General features: G+C 39.2%; 2 long non-coding RNA genes across 41 annotated transcripts in view; one reads left to right on the top strand and one right to left on the bottom strand.

The window, feature by feature from the left end:
• Positions 1-18161, top strand: part of LOC146404854 (uncharacterized) — a 1116837-nt gene that overhangs the window by 333049 nt on the left and 765627 nt on the right. The window lies entirely within an intron of this gene.
• The window catches only part of LOC102165712 (uncharacterized), an 846917-nt gene that overhangs the window by 355533 nt on the left and 473223 nt on the right, over positions 1-18161 (bottom strand). For 36 of the 38 annotated variants that reach the window (XR_014842123.1, XR_014842100.1, XR_014842098.1 and 33 more), the window contains one exon: positions 14461-14587. This is a non-coding gene — a long non-coding RNA (uncharacterized LOC102165712). Of the gene's footprint in view, positions 1-10134; positions 10292-10556; positions 14588-18161 lie in introns of those variants that run through there. The other 2 variants (XR_014842132.1, XR_014842116.1) reach the window with 2 other exon arrangements.

Raw genomic sequence — 18161 nt, 5'->3', positions numbered from 1 at the left:
GTTAGGATATTCAGCTTATTATTACTTAATGGAAGAAACCAAGCTAGAAACTAGTTTCAAGTTCCTCCTACTCTATTACCTATTTGAATAAAATATTTAAACATTGTTCAGAAAAAAATACACAATATTATGCAGATAGAAGCTGTATTTTCTAAAATAAGAAAATATTTATATGCATATAGGAGTTAAAATAATATTCATACATAGAGGCATTACTGTTCAAGTAGATTATAAAACAAAACACATTTGCTTTATGTATCTGACAGTGACTCACTGACTAGCATCTACTGGTTTCCAGCTTCTTACCACTTATCAAAAATAACTTCGAAGTCTATTATTTGAGTATAGTTGCTATTTGTCCTTGCTTATACAACAAAGATTTTATTTAAAAATTGATCTCTCGGTCTTGCCCAAAAGGTTCTTGAGAATTAACTAAGAGCACCAGATAATCATCAAAAAGGCTATAAATAATAAATGATAAATAAAGTAGAGAAAAGAGAACCCTCCTACACTCTCGGTGGAATGTAAACTGGTGCAGCCACTATGGCAAACAGTATGATGGTGATTTACAAAGCTAAAAATAGAGAAGACAAAGAGAAGGCCGCATCAAGAGGCAGGAGGGGCGATTATGTGATATAAGCAACCCCATACCACCCGGATGGGAAGCCCCACAGACTGGAAACTAACTCTATCACAGAGACTCACCTACAGGAGTGAGAGTTCTCAATCCCACATCAAGTTGCCCATGCCTGTAGATCTGGCACTGGGAGAAAGAGCCCTGGAGCATCTGGCATGGAAGGCCAGTGGGGCTTGTGCGCAACAACTCCATGGGACTGGGGGAAAGAGAGACCATGCGTTCTTAAAAGGTGCATGCAGACTTTCACATGCAATGGGTCCCAGGGCAAGGCAAAGACTCCACAGGAATCTGGGTCAGATCTGACTGCAGTTCTTGGAGGATCTCCTGGGAAAACAGGGGGTGAATGTGGCTTGTTGTGGGGGAAGGGCATTGGAAGCAAAGCTCTTGGGAATATTCATCAGCATGCGTTTCTCTGGAGGTGTCCATTTTGGTAAAATCTGGCACACCCATCAGCCCGGAGAAGCCCCAGGCCAAAAAAAAACAATCCAGGTGGGGGAGTTCCTACCATGGTGCAGTGGAAACAAATCACACTATGAACCATGGGGTTGCAGGTTCAATCCTTGGCCTCTCTCAGTGGGTTAAGGACCCAGCATTGCAGTGAGCTGTGGTGTAGGTCACAGATACGGCTTGAATCTGGTGTTACTGTGGCACGGGCATAGGCCAGCAGCTGTAGCTCTGATTAGGCCCCTAGCCTGGGAACCTCAATATGCCACAGGTGCAGCCCTCAAAGGACAAAAGATTAAAAAAAAAAAAAAACACCAATTCAGGTAGAATCACAGCCCTGCCCATCAGTAAACATGCTGCCTAAAGACCCCATGGTCACACAGCCACCCAGAGATAAAGCCCCACCCCATGCCTCACTGGTAGGTGGGGAATAGGAATCAGCCCCACCTACCAGTGAGGCTCAGTCTCTCCCATCAGGAAGGCTACAGTAAGCCCCCATACCAACTTCAGCCACAAGGGGGGCAGACATCAGAAGTAAGAGGATTACAACTATACCATCTGTAAAAAGGGCACCACACCAAAAACCTATAAAATGGATGAAAAACTATAACTCAGATAAGAGAGAAAGAAAAAATTCCAGAAAATTAGCTAAGTGATAAGGTTCTCAACCTCCAGGAAAAATACTTTATACTGTTGATGCTAAAGATAATGCAAAACATTGGAAATAAACTGGAGGCAAATATGGATAATTTACAGGAAACACTGAGCAAAGAAATACAAGATATAAAACTTAAGAAGAGATGCAAAATACAATCACTGAAATAAAAAATTCACTAGAAGCAGCTAATAGCAGGATACATGAGGCAGAAGAATGAATATGTGAGGTAGAGGAAAGACTAGTGGAAATCACAGAAGTGGAACAGAAAAGAGAAAAAAGATTGAAAACAAATAAAGACAGTCTCAGAGAACTCTGGGACAATATTAAATGCACCAATATTACAGGGGTGCCAGAAGGAAAAGAGAAAGAGAGAGAAAGGGACAGAAAAAAAATTCAAAGAGATAATAGCCAAAAACTTCCCCAACATGGGAAAGGAACCACTCACTCAAATCCAGGAAGCTCAATGAGTACCATATAAAATAAACCCAAGGAGGAACACCCCAGGACACTTATTAATCAAACTGACCAAAATTAAAGACAAAGAGAAAATCTTGAAAGCAGCTAGGGAAAAGAAACAAAAACATACAAGGGAAACCTGATGAGGTAATCAGCAGATTTTTCAGCAGAAACTGCAGGCCAGAAGGGAGTGGCATGATATCGTTAATGTGATGAAAAGAAAAAACCTCCAGCCAAGATTACTTTACCCAGCAAGGCTCTCATTCAGATGTGAAGGAGAAATCAAAAGCTTCACAGATAAGCCAAAGCTAAGAGAATGCAACAACACTAAACCAGCTTTACAACAAATACTAAAGGAATTACTCCAGGCAGAAAAGAAAAGGCCACAACCAGAAACAAAAATACCACAAATGACAAGGCTCACCAGTAAAGGTATATATACAGTAAAGATATGAAATCATCCATGCACAATTATGCCACCAAAATCAGAAATCATGGGAAGAAGAGGGTACAAATGCAGGACACTGGAGATGCACTTGCAATTAAGAGACTAACAACTTAAAACAATCTATTATATATATATATACACTCTTATATCAAACTTCAGAGTAACTGCAACCCAAAAATCTACAATTGATTCACAAATAAGAAAAATCAACTCAAATGCAACATTAAAGATAGTCATCAAACCACAAGAGGAGAGAACAAGAAAAGAAGGAAAGAAAAAAGAGCAACAAAAACAAATCCGAAGCAATTAATAAAATGGCACTAAGAACATACATATCAATAATTTCCTTAAATGTTCATGGACTAAACGCCCCAACCAAAAGACATAGACTGGCTGAATGCATACAAAAATAAGACCCATATATGTGCTGTCTTCAAGAGACCCATTTTACTTCTAGGGACACATACAAATTGAAAGTGAGAGGATGGAAGAAAATATTTCATGCAAACGGGGATCAAAAGAAAGCTGGAGTAGCAATACTCATACCAAACAAGATAGACTTTAAAGTGAAGAATATTTTCAGGGACAAAGAAGGACATGACATAATGATTAAAGGATCAATCCAAGAGAAGATATAACAATTTTAAATACCTACACACCCAACATAGGTTCACCACAATATATAAGGCAACTGCTAACAACCTTAAAAGGACAAAACAAAAATAACACAATCATAGTGAGGGACTTTAACACCCCACTTACAGCAATGGACAGATCATCCAGACAGAAAATCAACAAGGAAACAAAGGCCCTGAATGAAGCATTAGACCAGATGGACTGAATAGATATTTATAGGACATTCCATCCAAAAGCAACAGAATACACATTCTTCTCAAGTGCACATGGAACATTCTCTAAGATTGATCACATCCTGGGCTACAAATTCAACCTCGCTAAATTTAAAACTGAAATCATATCAAGCATCTTTTCCAACCACAACGCTATACAACTGGAAATCAATAACAAGAAAAAATATGCAAAAAACACGAACACGTGGAGACTCAACAACATGCTACTCAACAACCAATGGATCACTGAAGAAATCAAAGAGGAAATTAAAAAATACCTAGCAGCAAATGACAACGAAGATACGACACTCCAAAACCTATGGGATGCAGCAAAAGCCATTCTGAGAGGAAAGTTTATAGCAATACAAGCCCACCTCAGGAAACAAGAAAAAGCTCAAATAAACAAGCTAACTCTACATCTAAAGCAGCTCAAGAGAGAAGAACAGACAAGACCTAAAGCTAGTAGAAGGAAAGACATCATAAAGATCAGAGCAGAAATCAATGAAGTAGAAACAAAGAAAACCATATAAAAGATCAATGAAACGAAAACCTGGTTCTTTGAAAAGATGAACCTTGATAAACTCTTAGCCAGACTTATCAAGTAAAAAAGAGAGAGGTCTCAAATCAATAAAATTAGAAATGAAAAAGGAGAGGTAACAATAGACATCACAGAAATACAAACGATCTTAAGAAATAAAATACATGCAACTATACACCAATAAAACAGACAACCTAGCAGAAATGGGCAAATTCTTAGAAAAGTACAATCTCCCAAGACTAAACCAAGATGAAATAGAAAAGATGAATGGACCCATCACAAGAATTGAAATTGAAACTGTGATGAAAAAACTTCCGACAAACAAAAGTCCAGGACCAGATGGCTCCACAGGCGAATTCTACCGAACATTTAGAGAAGTACACCTATCCTCTGAAACTATTTTATAAAATTGCAGAAGAAGGGATACTCCCAAACTCATTCTATGAGGCCACCATCACCCTGGTACCAAAACCAGACAAAGACTTCACAAAAAAAAGAAACGTACAGGCCAATGTCACTGATGAACATTTATGCAAAAATCCTCAACAAAATGCTAGCAAATCTCATCCAACAATACACGAAAAGGATTGTACATCATGATCAAGTGGGATTTATCCCAAGGATGCAAGGGTTCTTCAATATCCACAAATCCATCAGTGTGATACACCACATTAACAAACTGAAGAATAAAAAACATATGATCCTCTCAATAGATACAGAAAAAGCCTTTGACAAAATCCAACACCCATTTCTGATAAAAATCCTTCAGAAAGTGGGCATAATGGGAACCTACCTCAACATAATAAAGGGCATATATGACAAACCCACAGCGAACATCATTCTCAATGGTGAAAAGCTGAAAGAATTCCTGCTGAGATCAGGAACAAGACAAGGATGTCTGCTCTTGCCACTACTCTTCAATATTGTTTTGGAAGTCCTAGCCACAGCAATCAGAGAAGTAAAAGAAATAAAAGAATCCAAATTGGAAAGGAAGAAGTAAAACTATCACTATTTGCAGGTGACATGATACTATACCTAGAGAATCCTAAAGACTCTTCCAGAAAACTGGTAGAGCTCATTCATGAATTTGGCAACATTGCAGGAGACAAAATTAATGCACAGAAATCGATGGCATTTCTAATCACTAACAACGAAAGAGCAGAAAAAGAAATTAGGGACGCAATCCCATTTATCACCACATCCAAAAGAATAAAATACCTAGGAGTAAACCTACCTAAAGAGACAAAAGACGGGTACTCTGAAAACTATAAGCCACTGATGAAAGAAATCAAAGATGACACAAATAGATGGAAAGATATACCATGCTCGTGGATTGGAGGAGTTAATAATATCAAAATGACTATACTACCCAAGGCAATCTACAGATTCAATGCAATCCCTAGCAAATTACCAAGGACATTTTTCACAGAACTCAAACAAAATATTTTAAAATTTGTTTGGAAGCACAACAGACCCGGAATAGCCAAAGATATCCTGAAAAGGAAAAATGAAGCTGGAGAAATCAGGCTCCCTGACTTCACACTATACTACAAAGCAACAATCATCAAAAACGCACGGTACTGGCACAAAGACAGATATATAGTTCAGTGGAACAGCCCAGAATTCAACCCACGCACCTACAGCCAACTAATCCATGACAAAGGAGGCAAGAATATACAATGGAGAAAAGATAGCTTGTTCAATAAGCGGTGCTGGGAAAATTGGACAGTCACATGGAAAAGAATGAAATCAGAACACTCCAGAACACCATACACAAAATAAACTCAAAATGGATTAAAGACCTAGATATAAGACCAGACAATATAAAACTCTTAGAGGAAAGCATAGGCCAAACACTCTCTGACATAAACAACAGCAACATCTTCTCCAGATCCAACTCTTAGAGCAGTGACAGTAAAAACAAAAATAAACAAATGTGACCTAAACGAACTTAAAAGTTTCTCCACAGCAAAGGGAACCCTAAACAAAACAAAAAAACAACCCACAGAATGGGAGAAAATCTTTGTAAGTGAATCAACTGACAAGGGATTAATCTCCAAAATTTATAAACACCTCCTACCACTCAATACCAAAAAACAAACAACCCCATCAAAAAAATGGGCAGAAGATGTCAACAGGTAACTCTCCAAAGACATACAGATGGCCAAAAAACACATGAAAAGATGTTCAACATCACTCATTATTAGAGAAATGCAAATCAAAACCACTATCAGGTACCATCTTATACTAGTCAGCATGGCCATCAAAAAAAAGTCTACAAACAGTAAGTGCTGGAGAAGGTGTGGAGAAAAAGGAACCCTAGTACACTGTTGGTGGGATTGCAAACTGGTGCAACCACTGTGGAAAACAGTATGGACATGCCTTCGAAAACTAAAAATAGAACTACCATTTGATCCAGCAATCCCTCTCTGGGCATCTCTCCAGAGAAAACCATGACTCAAAAAGACACATGTACTCCAATGTTCATTGCAGAACTATATACAACAGCCAAGACATTGAAACAACCTGCACGTCCATCTACAGAGGAGTTGATAAAGCAGGTGTGGTACATATACACAGTGGAACATTACTTAGCCATTAAAAGGAACGAAATACCGGCATTTTTAGCAACATGGATGGACCTAGAAATTATCATGCTAATTGAAGTCAGTCAGACAATAAGACGCCAACATCAAATGCTATCACTAACATGTGGAATCTGAAAAAAGAACAGAATGAACTTCTTTGCAGAATAGGTACTGACTTGCAAACTTTGAAAAACATATGGTTTCCAAAGGAGACATTTTGGGGGGTTGGGGGATGCGCTGGGGGTTTGGGATGGAAATGCTAAAAATTGGGTTGTGATGATCATTGTACGACTATAAATGTAGTAAATTCATTGAGTAATACTAAAAAAAAAAAAATGCTAAAAATAAAGCTACTGTATGATTCAGCAATCCCACTCCTGGGTATGTATCTAGAAAAGATGAAAACTAATTCGAAAAGATACAAGAACCCCATTGTTCATAGCAACACTATTTAAAATAGCCAAGACATGAAAACAACCCAAGTGCCCATCAACAGACAATAGATTTAAGAAGATGTGGTATTTTTGTGTGCATATACACACACATACACACACCACATTGAATGGAGTATTACTCGGCCATTAAAAAGAATGAAATATTGGCATTTGCAACAACATGGATGGATTTAGAGAGTATTATACTTAGGAAAGACAGAAGGAGAAAAACAATTATGATGTAGTATCACTTACACATGGACTTTAAAAAATAATACAATTGAATCTATATACAAAACGGAAAACAGTCTCACAGATATAGAAATTAAATTTATGATTACCAAAGGGTAAAGGGGGTTAGGGAGAAGGATAAATTAGGAGTATGGGATTAATAAATACAAACTACCATACATAAAACAGGGTAGGTATCTACTGTATAACACAGGAAACTATATACAACTATCTTATAATAACCAACAATGGGAAATAATCTGAAAAAATATATATATACATGACTGAATCACTTTGCTACACACTTGAAACAATATTGTAAATCAACTTTACTTCAATTAAAAAAAAGAAACCAGCCTGAGATTTTCGCAGAGTTTCTAAGGAACCTTATCCATTAAGATACAATGAGCTGCTGTTTATTTTTGGTTTTGATATGTTTTATTTTTAAACTACATCAACTTAATACAGAACACATTTCATGATGTTTTTGCAACTTTCTACTGAGTTCAGATTAAAGAAAGGTTTCTTTTAATGCTATGAGGGAAAGATGAGAAAATTATTTTTTTACATGTTGGTTACATTTTGTCTCTTTTGTATTTATTTTTCTCTCCAGAGATAATCTTTATACATTATCCAAATTTACTGTTATGACACACAAAAATGGTTCTGAATAAGATTGCTTATATTTGTTTATACAAATGATTTGAAATATAAATTTTCATGTTAGTACAGTTTATGAAACGTCATCCTATTTTGTGATCACTTCCTGTTCTAGAATTTTGGTTAACATCTGAGAGAAGTCACCAACCTACATAAAATACTAAAAAAGTGTTCTCATTTAAAATAATTTGCCTTTTACCAGATGTGAGACAGAAACTCTGCCTTGCTCCTTTCTGTGAGATACTAACTACAATCCAATTGTGCTGTAGATATTTGTTCATATTCTTCTCCCATTGGATCATAAACCACTTAAGGCAGGGCCTATGTATAATCCACCTTTATGATCCAAAGAGCTTGACACCAAAAGTGCATCCATCATGTTTGTGGAACTGAGTTTATATAAGTGATGTATGCTATAATTCTTTAACTTTATCCTCTGTGTTACTAACCTCCTGTGGAGACTTCAACACTCCAAAGAGCATGACATTTACCAGCCATTAACAATTAACAATTGCAGAGCCTGCCTCCTTCTGGGGAGCAGGACACACCTGCTATTCCTTATCCTCACACCTGCACAGCCATGTAAAGTCACGCCAGGAAGAACCAACACACTCAAGGGACCAATAGCTACTGTGAACATATGTCCCAATTTTCCACTGACAGACCCTGTTAGCAAGCATCTTCCTAGCATTGTGGTTTGCCTAGTGAATCCCTTTCACCCTTAAAATATTGCCTTTTAGATTGTAATTTACATGTTCTCTATTAATAGCTGTGCTTCAGCTGTGTCCTTTCATGCTCTACTTGGAGATAGGTCAAGATCTGGGGGAAAAAAAAAACAATGATAGGCAAAATTGTGCAGGGAGAAGACAGTTTAACAGAAGGTTGAATGGGACATTTTCTATTGCTCACATATTAGCACCTAAGACTCAAAACTGATAAGAAGCACAGAGGGGAGTTCCCGTCGTGGCACAGTGGTTAACGAATCCGACTAGAAACCATGAGGTTGCGGGTTCGGTCCCTGCCCTTGCTCAGTGGGTTGACGATCCGGCGTTGCCGTGAGCTGTGGTGTAGGTTGCAGACGCGGCTCGGATCCCGCGTTGCTGTGGCTCTGGCGTAGGCCAGTGGCTACAGCTCTGATTCGACCCCTAGCCTGGGAACCTCCATATGCCGCAGGAGCGGCCCAAGAAATAGCAACAACAACAACAACAACAAAAAGACAAAAGACAAAAAATAAATAAATAAATAAATAAATAAATAAATAAATAAATAAATAAAAAAAAAAGAAGCACAGAGCATGCCACATTTTAAACAGAATGGCCAACACCAAGAGTCCAAAACCTCCATAAAAACTCACTAGGAAGTAGCTGAACTTTTCCCAAGTCTCCCAAGTCATCAATTCAGGGCCATCCCACACCCCAGCCCCACCACTCCTTTTCACTAATAAACTAAAATGGAAAGAAGAAATTGTGGGAGTCCTTAGTTATGGGTGGTGTAGAAACCTACATGAAATGTAGACATTCCTCCATGGAAGAGGCAGAGTCCCGGGAATTATTCAGAAAGATGGGGGCAATTTGAGAAGAGGAGACCATGATTATTACCCCCCAAAAGGTGTCTGCTTGTGCAGAGAATGTAACGATGTACCCTGTGCCTACAGAACCAGGGGGAGAAAGCTAGTAAGAGAAAGCAGAAGAAAAAGAGGAGCAAACCATGGAGAGCCTGAACATGCTCTTCTTGGATAGTGCAAAATGTGCATTCCTTTAGGATCACAGAGAGAAGCTGGTCTTAAGCTGTCCTGACAGTACCAGGCTCAGGAAGGCTGACTGCCAGGGAAGATATAGTTGAGTCTGAAATAGAGCCAGATTTCCTCCGAGGGGCATTTGTGTAATAGGACACTACAGCCCCATACAAAGGGATCCTTCCACAAAGGTCATCCCACATACATGAGCACTTCCACAGAGCCAGCCTTTGGACACCTGTCCTATAAAGGCCATCAGTGATGATACTGGCCAGACTGGCAATAACAATGAAGAAGCCACACAGAGGTCAACTGAAGACCAGACTCTAGTACTTTTCTTCTCCCTGTTTACCAATATGAGTACGTAAGAGGAACTAGAAAGAGAAGGACAATTACAAAGAGTCTCAGAGGGAACACAACACTTCCCACTCCAGGTGGTCACAGATCCAAGATTTAAGTTAGGAGATTAAAATGTTAAACTGAATGTTGTTTTATTGTTGGTTTTGTCTTGTTTTGTTGGTCTCTCCAGCAGCATTCAGTAGTTCCCAGGCCAACAGTTACTGGAGTCACAGCAGTGATAATGCCAGATCCTTATCTACTAGGCCACCAGGGAACTCCAATTATATATATATTTGTCTTTGCTGTTTCTTTGGGCCGCTCCCGTGGCATATGGAGGTTCCCAGGCTAGGGGTCGAATCAGAGCTGTAGCCACTGGCCTACGCCAGAGCCACAGCAACATGGGATCCGAGCCGCGTCTGCAACCTACACCACAGCTCACGGCAACGCCAGATCGTCAACCCACTGAGCAAGGGCAGGGACCGAACCCGCAACCTCATGGTTCCTAGTCGGATTCGTTAACCACTGTGCCACGACGGGAACTCCTCCAATTATATTTTTTAAGCCAGAAGTAACTGGAAGATTTCAGGATCCTGTCCAACATGTCACCATGAAAAGAAAGTCAAAATCAATAGAGTTGAGGGCAATGATTATATCAAAGTAAAATCAGTTCAAATTTACTAAGTTAAGGCTAGTTATCAAAATTCAAAAATCAAGCTTTAATTTCTACGTTTGACTTGTGGAAGTTAATCAAGTGTTCCAAGACAAGTGTTCAAGCTCTCATGAGCCTAGAAAGGCACCCTGGCTTAGTGTCCAGCAATAACTGACTTCTAGCCTGCATCCTATGTTGACACTCTATACATTAAATGGCTACTCAGGGATTCATGAATTCATATTGATGGTTTAATTTAATAGTGTCTTACCTTGTTAGAACCTGGTCATTGGTTAGAACCTGGCCTTAGATCTCAAAGCTTAACTGTTTCTTTTCCTAACCAGTTTCCTATGCCATGCTTTCTCTTTCAAATCTATCCCCAAGGCTTAAAAGGAAGGAGGAGGACTCAACCATAGGTCACCTCTGCCAGGTAACCTGACCCCCAAATAACAATCCTTTCTATCTTCATCTTCTGCCTATGCTTCCCTACTCTCTGGTGACAAGGTATTTGAGAAAAATAAAACCTTCCCTATAAAAACGTTAATAACCCTTCTCAGAAAAGCCAGTCTAAGGCCCGTATCTACATTTTCAAAGGGTACTTTTTAAGAACATCCTGAAACACTACATTAGGTCTATAGGTTCTGGAAAGGACTCTGATAAGAAAAGAAAATCCTCTTTCCTGTTCCCACTTAATTAGCACAAAGTTTCATCTTAACACTAGTAAGTCTCCAGGCTAGGCTCACTTAGGATTGGCACCCAGTAAATCAGAGGTAGGTCAGGGCAGCTGAGCTCATTCAAAAACTGGAAAGTATTGAAGGCTTATCTTCAATGTGGGTGCCATGGACACTTTTTGCTGTCTTCACTGTACCCTTGTCCCTAGGAGCCTTGTCCTTATGAGATAGAAATCTAAGTCATGGTTGGTCAAGGGTTAAACATCTCTTGGCTTCAGGCTTTACCACAAACTTGGTACTAACGCCAACCAGTTCTGCTTTAGGGTGTGCAATCCTCTTTCCATGCCTCTCCTTGCTTTTGAATCACTAATGTTCCATTTAATATATACCACGGTGCCAATCTTTTTGGCCCACAGCCACCCACAACTCCCAGTAGTAACAAATCTAAGCACTGTTGTCTAGTTGAGATTGAGAAGGGGAAAAAAATCATTTCCATAGATTTTTCTTTTCAATACCTCTCACACTATGCAGGTAGTGTGAGAGGTCCTAAGCCTCATATGGGGTCCTAAGCCTTTAAGTTTAAGGAAAAAGTTGTAACCCGAACCATGCCCCAATACACATACACACACATACACACACACAGCTCATCACCACCATGACCACCACCACTACTACTGAGCCAAGTGTACAACTGGGGGGAAAACAAATACCAAATTCTGTTCCTCACAAGATAGCTAAGAAACAGATTAGAAAGAAATTCATTTATCTAAATAAACCACAACAAACAAAACGCATCATAAAATGTTTGAATAGGACTTTAACACCATAAAATAAACCATTATACTTAATTTTGTTTGGGGTATTTTTATTTGTCCCGTCTTAAAAAAAAAAAAATCTATGGGGCTTTTAAGAGGCAAGGGGAAAAGCTATAAGAATTATACTGTCCCACATACACCTTCCCCCAAACCTGGGATATTTAGAATAGAACGAAGCTTCTTGCTAGCACTCTTCTGTTTTTTCTATCAATCATTTAACCACCCACACAGTTGCATTCTCAAGAGACTTTTCTTAGAAAATCATGGCATGAATTGACTGACATGAAGGGAATCACATCAAAGACAGGTGGGTTTTGATGTCCTGAAAAAAGCACACATTTTGTAGGGCAGGCAGACCTGGGGTTAATTCCTGGCTCCAGCTATGAAAATTTAGGCTTATTACCTCTCTAAGTCTTTGTTTATCAGGAAGATATGGAAATTTGATCCCATTCTGGAGTGTTATATTGACTCCATATAATGTATATGGCAGAGCCTGTACATAACACTTTTTCAATAAATGCTGTTCCTATGAATTTGTAGCTCTTAAACTGAGCAGTTTCTGGACAACACTTTAATTATATAATACTTAATATCACTCAAATGTGTTATATAAGTGTTTTTAGTTAAGGAGATCTTTTAAGATGACTAAATGAAACATCAGCTCTGCCCTCTTTTCTTGCTAATTTTCAATAATTTACCCTTTTGATTTTTGACTAGTAACTCATAGTTATTTGCCCTCTAAAACCACCTGAGGAAATAAGTGGATTTGTTTGTTCATAGTTCAAAACATAATCAAGATTCTGATAATCAGCCATGCTGGCAACCCCCAGAGAACATAAGAAAGGTGATGAATAAGGCATCTTTTCCCAGTTTGAGCGCATTTTCAACAAAACAGCAAAATTCAGCACTGCTTAGAAGCTTACAATTTTTAAAGTTTACATGTGTAATGGAAACAGCAAACTATTTTCAAGACCTCTATTTTTTCTTTGTTGGAACAAAGTCTATTTCCAACCAGCTACGTGTAAATAAGATATAGGCAAGCAGCAGTCAAGAAATTATAAAATAAGTGATTGAGATCATTGTTACACCGAGGGGGGTACAAGAAAAGCATTTTTCAAGTTATGACGGTCTTCTCCTTGCACCCTGCCCCCTCCCCATTCCAGAGATGAACCTCTAATAGGCCAGTTATAAAAATACTACACAGACACAAGCCTGGTTCAAACAAAAACCTCTAAGGTATGGTTATTATCTGCTTTTACCACCTGAATAACAATTGCAATAGAATTGCTGACTTAGAAATTAGAGTGAACTTTGATAACCTTCAAGCTAGCCACTCAAATATACAGAAGTTTCTCCTATAACAAACCCAAACCACTCCAATGAGGAACCATATTAACCTCCTTCCAGGAAACCCATCCTATCCTGCTACAATAAAGCTCAGGAAAACTAGTGCCTGAAAATGTTATAACTAGGCAGCTACTTTATTTCAAAGACAGGGTCTTGATATGGGCTTGCTTGAGCTCAAAGAAAAGATTTCTGGAGCTCTACCAATTCCCAACTAGGTGTCTGCTGCTAAGGCCAAACGCTGCAGCAATACTACTGCAAAGAGATAGTGGTTCCTCTGAAGATGCTCATTCTCAGCATACAAGGATGCTGAAGGTCAAGGTGAGGACTTCCAACAGCTCTAGCCCAGTGTTTGAGCCTGAATTTCAAAGGGAAAGGGTGATCCCTGCCCCTTTTACCTTGCTTCATCTAATCAATATCCAATTACCCAGTTGGCACCGAAGTTTGTGGAGCCCAATCCTAGACCAACAGCACATATGAAACCTGAAGCAACAGAAGCCTCCCCCTGCACTTTTCCCCCTATGGTGAGAAGACCCACTCGAGTGACTTCTGTTTGACCAACAGAGGACCAACTAGGGAAACTTACACAATGGAATTGGCTTTATTGCCTGCTGGCTCAATAATTAGACAAGATGTTAACTAGATTTACTACATTGATATTTCGCAGCACATGAAAATCTCAAATCATTAGGTTGTATACCTAAAATTCATTTAACATTTTAAATTAATTACACCTCAAAAAAATGGCTTTACCACAACTTCTCACATGAATTTTCTAGTAGAAATTTACCTCCAACACTGAAAACAGCAAGAAAATAGGCTTAACCAACCAGGTACAGTACCTGTGTATTATCCACCTTTGTACCCCCAAGGCACAGAACAGTATCTGGCACACAGCAGGTACCTGACAAATGGCAAACATTAGGTGATCTCAGTGAAGGATGAAAATGTGTTCAAGGACTAACCTGCAAAAGTATCTCTTCATGTTGGGAATTATCAGGATCACAGGATTCTCTCGCAGTGTTTCCACATCCTCAGTAAGATTTCCTTACCAAATGATTTGCAGAAGGCAGATCTGCAGAGATTCACAACCTAAAGTGTACAAAAACAGAAAAAACATACATGAGGAAAAACAAAGCATATTATTTGGCATTATGCAAGTTCACTTGCATGTGTGATAGAACTTTCCCTATCTATATAACATTTAGGAAAATGCTCAAACAGTATTTAATAGAAGCACGACTTCCTACTGAAGCTTCACATTGGTAGTTGTGGAACTGGGCTAAATTTACCTCTCATTCTGGCCTTTTTTTATGCCAGGTTTTAAGAGTATGGCTTTAATAACCAAGAAACTCTTTATGCAGGTGACTTGAAAATAAAATGTAGAAAATGTAAGTAATAATAAGTTCTTAGAGATGATTTAGGCTCCCTAAGTGGGTATATCAAAAACACCTCAGAAGGGTGTGAGAGAATCAATCCTCAGAAGTTTAGGAGTAAGAAATATTTCAAAATACAACAGATTGGAGACTTTGTTATTGTCCAGGGTATAGTCATCACCATATGAGAATTTAACAGCTACATCATTGATTGGGTGCAGGGTAAGGAGTTTTCCATGAAAATGGTTACAAATGAATTCTAATACCAATCACATATAAATTGAGTAAACATTTTCTGCAGGAGTGCTACATAATTCTTTAGGTAGATTTTGTGTTTTCCCATTATTGCTATCATATGGATGTTTCAAATGAGTCAAGTCAGTTCCATCGAGGTAGATTCCAGCTTGTTTGGGGAAAAACTCTGCCTCACAGATCTTATTGATCTAAACATGATCCATTTGCAACACCTGGCACATAGCAGCTACTCAAAAAGTGTATAAATATTCCCATGAAATAACATTTCTCTTCTCTAAGCATATCATGGGAAGCTTTTTCCTCATTTCTTCTCAATTGTTCTCCTGTAATTTTCTCTCTGCTGTGTTTTCATCAAAATTACTTGTATTCACTTCAGTGTGCTTTTGCATATCTCAAGACTCTTGTTTTTTAGATCTCATTATCTTGAGCCATCATAAAGAATATACACTTCGGAAACAGAGAATACACCCCCTTGTTCTTTTTATAACCCATTGTTTTGGTTAAGGCTCTTTTCTTAAAAGATGATAAAGTCTGCGAGTAGGAAACTGGCAAAAGCCTCTTTCTTCAGCCTAACTATATAGTTCCTGAGGTCTTCATGTTCATAAAGGATTCCACCTGCCATGGCCGATCTAACAGTAAGCAATGAACTCCACCTGAGCCAATCAGAACATTTTTCCCTTAAGATTTTCAATTTTAAAAAGAGAAAGTTTTTTGTTTAATGCAAAACCTGAAAATATGTGAATATAAATGTTCCACATGACCAAGTTTCCAGCCACAAGGATGACTTTGTCGCCAAGAGTAAGGCCAACACACAAAGCAGCAGACAATGGAAATCCAAGGAAGATAATTCTGAGGGTATTCAAATCCATTCAGTCTATGGTCCACCTAAAACTCTGACATTCTTAGGGTTGGTTTATTTCATTAATTCAATAAATATTCAGTACATACCTACTAAAGGCCAAGCATGTTACTAGGCATTAGAGATCCAAAAGTGAGACGGATGAGGTCTCTGCCCCGGTAGGGCTTGCAAGCCATTAAACTCCCCACCTTCCACCATGACTATCACTTTTTTTTTGGCTTCAATTAGTTTAAATGACAACCAAAAGAGAGCTAACTTCACCTACATTTTTGAATTAAACTTCTGGGGATTTGCCTGTGAAATTAATCACAATTTTCATGACAAAATCTATTCTAAACAACTAGGTAACCTACAAATTTTGGATCTTGATTTATACCTGAATTCATTAATATTTCCCCTCAAATCTAGAAAATCCTCCACTGACTTACCCAACAGCTAAGAAATCTCAAAATTATCTTAATTCTTTAAAAAAAAAATCTGTATTTAAGTATAACATGATGCAACAGGCGATTTTGCTTCAAGCAGTTTTATTTCCTACACCAACTATTCAGGAAACGAATATATAATTTTTACTCTTTTTCCCAACCTGGGTTCAAAACAAAACACAAAGCTCTAGGGCGGTAGGTAGTGCTAGACCACATCTCCAAGGCCTTCCTCGTTCTAACATTTGAAGATGATAATAATGATAATGACATTTATTTTTAAGCAAACATAATATATGTTAGGCAAAGAAAACTAGTTCATCTTCAACTATGTGATCTTTCCAAACACAGATATGAGGGAGTCGCTTGCCTGCTCAAGGTCCAGTGAGTGGAATGCAGAGATGAAAAACCAGCCCTTCATGAGGACACTGTGCTGGGACCCCCCACTATTTGCCTCCACCCTTCATGACACACCACTGGAGACAGCTTCATGTTCACAAAGGAGGTGCCCACACTGAAGCCACCCTGGGACACACAGCACCTGACAGCTACCAAGCCAACAGCTACCCAGGCTTAGATTTCATAGCCAGGGGCTGCCAGCCCTTTTCCCTGTCTCTGCAATGAGCTCTGCCCCATTCACGCAAAAAAAAAAAAAAAAAAAAAAAAAGTATCTCACCAGATGAAATCTATCACATGCATGCAGAGCCTAGGTAAATGCTTTCCCACATTCTTTACACTCACTTCATTTCTCTCCCGTGTAATTTCTCTTGGGCTTAATATAGTTAGAATTCCCTTCTGTGGCTTGTCCACATGGGCTATATTCACAGGGCTGCTCTCCAGGTTGAGTTGGTGCCTGCTGATTAAAGTATAAGTGGTAACTAAAAGCTTTCTCACTTTCTTTGCACCCATGGGGATTCTGCTGCTTACAAGTTCTGGACGTTTTCCTGCCAGTAGCTGGTTTTCCCCAAACTTCATCAGCTTTGCAGTAGGTAGTCTCTTTGGCTTCAAGTTGAGACTTCTGGTCTGCACAGGTGTCTTGAAGGATTCTTCTCCTATCAGTCCTCAAGTCTTTCTGCTCCACCTAGTTGAGCATTTGGGTTTATGGAGAATAACCCCCACTGAGCCCAGGTTCAAAATGTTCTCCAGCATCATGTCTCTACAGAATTTTCTGAGCCGGGTTCAGCAATGCCCCTCTCATGGAGGGGTCCATTACCCCTTTGTGTAGGTCTCCAAACCCTTTGATCAAGTGGTCAGCAACCCTGGAGCCATTGCTTCCTCCTCCACATTCCCCACCTGGAGAGAGGTAGGGTCTTGAGCAGGCACAGTGATGAAAAATTGAGAAGGTCTTCTCTGAAGTCTGGAAATTGACAAGGATGACAATTTTCCCCACTTTGTGGGGTGATGGTACTGGAGGTGTCAGCAAGGGCAGAAAAGCAAGGGCTGCTTGTTGGTGCCAGAGGCAGATAGTGAGAATGTTGAGCCTTCACAGGAATAAATGCAGTGCTCTGGCAATGCACACTTGGATCTCGGAGCTTGGAAGGCCCCCAGGGCAGGCCTAGGAGTGCCTGAGGCTGTGGAGGGCAGCAGCCTAGTCCTTCGAGTAAGTTCTAACCTCATACTGAGGGGAGAATAGAATCCCATTGCCTACAGGATAAACTTTCAATTTCTTACCATGGCTTAAAGTCCTTTTGCCTAGCCACTGCCTTCCTTTCCTTCCATTTCTCTTCCTACCCACTAACCCCCACCCTACACCG

Source organism: Sus scrofa, chromosome 3 (assembly GCF_054392235.1).
Source record: "Sus scrofa isolate SSC_HxYL_T2T_F1_AM1 chromosome 3, Sscrofa_HxYL_maternal_Yorkshire_Landrace_v2.0, whole genome shotgun sequence".
Classification (NCBI taxonomy): domain Eukaryota; kingdom Metazoa; phylum Chordata; class Mammalia; order Artiodactyla; family Suidae; genus Sus; species Sus scrofa.
This window is presented reverse-complemented; position numbering and strand designations above follow the sequence as displayed.